Source organism: Mus pahari, chromosome 13 (genome assembly GCF_900095145.1).
Source record: "Mus pahari chromosome 13, PAHARI_EIJ_v1.1, whole genome shotgun sequence".
Classification (NCBI taxonomy): Eukaryota; Metazoa; Chordata; class Mammalia; order Rodentia; family Muridae; genus Mus; species Mus pahari.
In genome coordinates, this window is record NC_034602.1 from 51630897 (window position 1) to 51638192 (window position 7296).

Sequence of the window (7296 nt, forward strand, 5' to 3'; positions counted from 1 at the left end):
CAATTGTAGTGTACTGCTGTATACTATAAGACTTTCTTCTGTAATCCTTTCCATGTGGCATTCGCACAGACTTTGGTGTTCAGGGACAGAGATTTTGCCCACACTAGTAAAGTCTATGCCTCTCCCTTACAGGTTACCTTCATCCTGGATGTCTTTGATCAAAAAATCCTTCTGCTTTCAGAATGCCTCAGGCAAGGTGAGTCTGACAGCCACCAATATTTTCCTAACACTTCTCTTCTCCTTTCTCTCTTTTGATGCCCTAACTTTTTGTGTCTGTATAGTAAGTCCCTTTTGTCTGCCTTCTCTTTTGGTCCTCACTACTTTGCTTGAGCCACACAGCTAGCAGAATGTCACACTTAGCGTCTGGAAGAGTGTCAGCATTATTTGTGCTATTTCCATCCTGCTGAGGTGAGACTGGTGCATCAATGAGATGTGTAGTGAATCACAATAGAATAAAGTTCTAGGCATGGATTAGAAAAAGTGTGCTGTAGTTTCCTTATTTATGGATAGGCTTTAGGAAGCTCTCATTGTTGGAAGATGGCATGGTATCAGAGAAACTAACATGCTGTGAGATTATAACCGAGGCAGATCCATAAAGCGAAGATGCACCTCAAAATGAAACCAAGGTGGTCTACTGTCAGAGACCAATGAAGTCATATAGGCCCAGTGGAAAATATTTTGTTCTTCTTTCTTAGCAACCTATGTTTCACAACAGTATTGAGTTTTAAAGAGAGCCCTATACTTTATGTTTATTTAGGGCCTAGAATGCAGAGAACACTCTCCTATGATTTCATCTGCATTGTCTCCTCAGCTCCTGCCATGAAAGCTTTTATTTTTATTATAAAGTCTAAATTGAGAGAATTTTACAATTTGAAAACTGAAGCAAAAATTGAAGCTAAATTTTATGTGTCAAAGCAGAGAGAATGTAAGGTTTGAAATCAATGATGACATTCAGGCAATGCTGACTTTGCATTTAGAGGGCTTGAGCTTGAGGCTCCTCTGGATTAATAAGGAAAAAGCAATTCATGAGGACGATGCTCCCAAAATGAGGATATACGACAGATAAAAAGATACAACCATCCCTGGGTATCTATATACCAATATCAGTACCAAAATTCACGGGTGCTTCCATACCTTGTAGAGAACTATTTCATATCATCGATATTGACTTCCTTCTACATGTTGAGTCAGCCCTAGTTTACTTCTCGTACTGGATGCATTGCAAATTATGTGCAATCAATCATGTGCTATAGTGACAAGCAAAATTGCCCAGTTCAGTCTCAATACATAGGTTCTGTCATTTTCTAAAACCACTATTCACATATATATTATAAATGAAAATTCCTCAACTGAGCTTAAACTGTTCCCTCCAGGAATCAAAGACTACCATAGAATACCACAACACCAAGCAGCAGTAGCTCTCTTTGGAGTTGTTGATCAGAGTAGTCCATGAGACCCCTAAAATATTATGGGATATGGCTAAAGTATTTGGTTGTCTTCATGATGTAGAAGATACATCAGCAATCATTTCATGCACAGGGTCAGAGGTCCCTGAACTGGAAGTAAACTAAAGGTCTGCTTGTAAAGATTAGGTTTCATGGTACCAAAAGGCACCATGCAAGTTTCCAAAGGAGGAAAGCAACCAAAAGTTATACTTAGCTATAATGCCAACGAACCACAACAACCACCAGCAAGTATATAACAGTAAACCTCTTAGTACAATACTGTCACATATAGCTTGACAGAAAACAAAAACTCTCAATTGGACTTAAGTTCAGCTGAGCAAGAGACACATCATACTTTGTATGAAAAACCTAATCATCTACCCAGAGCTAGTAAAGTCATAGACGTTGTCTTAGTCAGGGTTTCTATTCCTTCACAAACATCATGACCAAGAAGCAGTTAGGGAGGAAAGGGTTTATACTGCTTACATTTCCATACTGCTGTTGATCACCAAAGGATGTAGGACTGGAACTCAAGCAGGTCAGAAAACAGGAGCTGATGCAGAAGCCATGGAGGGATGTTCTTTACTGGCTTGCCTCCCCCCCCCCAACTTGCTCAGCCTGCTCTCTTATAGAACCCCGCTTGATCACTAATTGAGAAAATGCCTTGCAGCTGGATCTCCTGGAGGCATTTCCCCAACTGAAGCTCCTTTCTCTGTGATAACTCCAGCTTGTGTCAAGTTGACACAAAATTAACCAGTACAGACATTTTAATGGGATCTACAAACCAGTACTTAAAAAAAAAAGCTGCATAGTAACTGACTACACAATAAATATTGTCCTCATACCCACAAATATGTGCAGTCCTCACCTATTATAAAGCAAACTTCTCTTTGCAATGGATAGATACCATTTCAGCAAAGTCCTGTAAATCTTTCTTTTTAAAAATTCTTTGTGGGTTGACTCTATAACACAAGACCAAAGGAATAGAAGTGACATTATTTTGCTAGAAAAAGATCCTCCTCCTTTTTATATTACTTGGCAAATTAAAAAGCATTGCATAATAAATGAGGATCAAAAGGCAGGCCATGGCTCTGGGCTTTGTTACATTAAAGTCAGGATCTAAGTACAGGGATTTTTTTCTCCAGTGTCCTATACCTGTTTCTTGTAACTGCAGTAAGAAATGACTTCAAACTTTAAACAACAGAAGTTAATTCTCACAGTTTTGCAGCAGCTAGACACAGAAATGTAGGAAGTATCATTCACCCTTTGAGATACATTAGGGAATCCTTCATCTAGTCCAGGCTCAGCTGATGTTCTGCCATCTTTTGCATGCCTCTTTTGCAGCTGCATCCATGTCTTTGTTGGCATGATGTGTTATCTTTGAGTATCTGCTCATCTTATTTTCTGAGAGTAAGAGTCATATTTGCTCCAATAACTGTTCATCATAACTAATTACATCAAAAATGACTCATGACTCTATTTCCAAATATATTTGTATTTGTAGTCACTGAAAGTTCATGTTGCAACAAACATATTTGGGACTAAGGAAGTACACATTTCAACTGATGGCATTGCCATGTGAATCATAATAATTTAGTATACATAACTCTTACCTTAGTGGTTTAACTTGCTTGTTTTTCACATGGTTATTGGAGATTTAAAAAAGCAAGATTCACCTTATATTCTATATTTCTTTGCCTATGTCTTATAATATTTCACAACTTTTGGTATTAATGTATTTTTAATAAATAGATAAATAATTTTAGTTCATACTTTTATAAAGTTCATATTATTTAATATTTTTTCATATTTTTAATAGCTTAGAACACAGATTTAGCATCTCACAACTTATCAGGTAAGGAATCAGTACACATTTATATTATGCCCATCTTTCTTGTCAATCATTTTATTTTATAGTATTTTATTTAATGTTTACTATGGTAACTGAATTGTGGGCCTAATAAGTCATTTAAGATGTTGAGGAGAAATAAAATAATGATCTTTTGTCATAGTTGCATAAAGAAGAGACTATGTTTACATGTAGATTATAAATAGACTTTATACTTATTGTCAGCATTTCTAAGGAGAATAAAACTATCAAAGAGAGCTCACACAAGGAAAATAGCCTCTCAGTTTTAGAGAATATTAAAGTCCTCCAAGTATAAAAAGAAATGAAAATTAAATGCTGCAAATGTCAATAGTTAGAATCTTTATTGTACTAGCATTGTTAGGGTCAAATCATTGTAACTGTTCTGGTTAATTTTGGTTTCTATCCTATAAAATATTTTTAAACAACATTTGAAAAAACATTTGAATTTCTATATAACAGTGGATCTCTGAATATATTTTAACCCTTGGGCATTTCTTCATATTTTGCATTACTTCAGTTATTCTTTAAAAATATCAATATATTATATGTGCTAAGTACATCAGACATTGCCTCAAATTTCCCACAGGTAGTCACTAATCATTTCCTACAAATCTACAAAGAACTTTTATTCTCACTGAAATTTACTTCCAGAAATACCATTCTTAGACAAATACAAGGTAATCTTATATTCTAGACATATTTACTTTCCCCTAATCTCAACTTCTGTACACTTTGCTTCAGAATTCTCTACAAGCCTAGGTTTCTGTGTACATGATCAGGTTTTTAAATGATTGGAATGGATTGGGCAATAAGGTTATCCAGAAGCAATAAAATCAATTCTTCCTTCCAAGACTGCATGTGATTTTGAAGAGTCAAGTAAACAAGATGACACTTGGCAATAGGATATAAAAAACAATAAAGAAGAAACTAAATATTCAATATTGGTTGTCCAATGACCAATGAATACTCTGTAGCTCTTCAGACAATAATGGGTAGAAAGTTTCTAAGTGTCCTTCTGTATAAAAATAGGTGAAAGACAATTATAGAAATTTTTAATTTTAAATAAATTATCCTGTCAGCTGTAAATATTTAATGAACTCTCAAGAAAATTGGCTACAAAAGTTTGGAAGTACACATTGCTACCTTATTTGAAAAAGCATATATTGCTATTTTGGGGGTTATTTACTTAGTAACATGTAGAAGGCATATAAAATTTCAGAATATCTTAATGAATATGTATTGTATTCTATTTAAATTCAAATGTGCACATTTATTCAGTGCACTAAAATATCTATGACCTCCTCAGCCATGGGTCGCTCATTAGAACCAGACATGACTTCTTTCTGATTAAGTGTACCTTAAATACAATTAAACAGCTGCTATTTCCCCCAGTATAAGTAGCAGTATTTGACCTTTATGCATGTTTCATCTGTATTGACTCACTCATTTTCTTGACAATGATATAGAATAAATAATAATAATAATAATAATAATTTTATGTAAAAGAAATTATAAGAGGTATTCCATTCATTCAAAGAGGAACATGAGAAGGAACTTGTACTATTCACATGCACACTATAAGAGAAATATACATATATATATACATATATATATTACATATATATATATACATATATATATATCATTTTTTATTAAAAACACATATAAGATATAGGACCACAGAACAGAGTCTGCAGCTATATGTAGCAGTCAAGCAATTCTGCAAATATTTTCTTCCTTTCCCTGTTATTTTTGTTTCAGTTTCTTGCTGACATTTATTATCTCAAAAATGCCAAAGTCCATCAAATTGCAAGCTTGTTCATTTTGTAATCCATTCCAATAAGTGCTTTACACATTTTATTCAGTAGCTGGAACATTTTGGCTCTCAAATAGAATCTATGTCATTATTGATTTCTTTCTCCTTTCTTAAGAGGAAATCAACTTTCCCACTTGTGCTTATTTTTAGAGGTTAATAATCAGATTGAGTGGTTAACAGGATGTTTGCTTCTTGTGGTTTCTATACACAGCACTGAAGCTTCTGGCCATTCAGGAAGGCATCAAACATGAGGTCATGCTATTTCCTATTTTGAGGGTAAGAAATGAGCACACAATAATAAAGAGATAAGTAATTTAATAATATTTATAGTAGCTACAATGTTCACTTTTGACCTAAGACATTTCCCAGAACAACAGCTCACCACCACACTAAGGATTTATAAAAGTACAGTTTGGTCTCTTAAAACCACAAATTTATGACATTTATATCTTTAATTTCCTCTCAGTCTATCCTAGGTCAATTCTGTTATTGTCAAGTACCTATTCGTAATGGTGACAGCAAGGGAGGTGGGAACTTTCATTAACACTAAAATTATTACTAGAGGTACCCTCTTGATCTTATCTATTCTGGGAAGTCTCCTTTAAATGAAGGCTATGGCTTCCAATCTTGTAATGGCAAAGATCTCTTAAAATTCATACTGGGACACAAATCAACTTTAGTCTTTTGAGACACAATGGACTTTGATTAATTAATTAGCGAATGAGCCACAGTCATTTTTGTTCATTTTGACAATCAATCCAGGCCATCCTTACTTTGATTTGAATGACTGTTCACCCAAATACGCAATTTTGTAGTTAGAGGGTTTTTTTTTTTTTTTTTTTGATTTAGAATTGTCTTGTTTTATGCATTTTCCATCTTAATGTCTCATATTCCTTCAGAAGTTTTGGGAGGATTTACATGCATTTTCAATCTCAGAATCAAAGGTTTCTTATCCAAGTCTGAATAGTCCTTTTTTATATACTTTATTGTGACTAAGGGTAAAATGAAAATTTAATGGCGTTTCAATTTTGGGTGTGGTAGTCTTGTTTTGTTCCTTTTTGAGAAAAATTCTGGTCCCCAGGCTGACCTCAATCCTTGTAACTCAGCCTCTAGAGTGCTGAGAATAAAGGTGTGAACAACCATGCCTGAATCATATGACAGTTTTAAGAACAATACTTTGACAAGATTTCTATGATAATCCTAAATGATGCTAACATATGTATTTGTAAATATAACATATAGATAATAAAATACTACTCCTGTAATGATGTTACTACTATACAATATATCTTTTCATTACCTATATTCATTTTCCGAAATCCTTCAACAACTTTGGAAGCTGACACATTCAAGAGGAACACTGTTGTACAAGGAAGAATATCTCCACAGACATCATATCTGCTACATCTTCTGCCAGTTCAATCATGGGATAGAACAGGGAGAAGGAAATTGATATTGTTTGAAATCCTGTCTGCCTTTCAACTTGGCTTCTAGTGATCTGTACAAACTAAGAGAGCTCCCCACCATTGGCAAAGTGATTGGAAACTATAACTCATTTCTCAAATTGATTGACCAAGCTTGGGTGTGTTTGACCTTTCCATTTGGCTGTGGAATTTCCGACATAGAAAAACATGGAAATTTAAAGAACAAGAATGATTTGAAATGCCTTTGCTGTCTTGAAGTAATATGTTACAGAGAATGAAGACACCTGGAGAGGTAAGAATGCCTGACTGAATGTCAGGTACAACATGATGACCACACAGTTTTCTCACTTCAGGAACTCAATGTTGCCAACAAAGCAGTGTTTCTATTGAGAATTATCCTGAGATGCAAATAAGAGATCAACTGGAAGGACAGCTTGATAATTGCCTGTTGATAGAGACAAAGAGGAGGAAAATGCATTCACAAGATGTTGGACTTCTGACCTACAAAATTGCCACATGGTCAGTATTTTAAGTTGCTAATTTCTTTGGAGCAGAATTCTAATGCAAAAATTGGCTACTCTGTCTGGAATACAGACATGGATTTAATCCCAGGAATCAGAGGCAAGCAGATCTCTGAGTACAAAGTCACTCTAGTATAGAGCAAGTTTCAGGTAAACAAAAGCTTAGGTCCAGACATAGTGATATGTGCCTTTAATCCCCAAATTCAGGAGACAGAGGTAG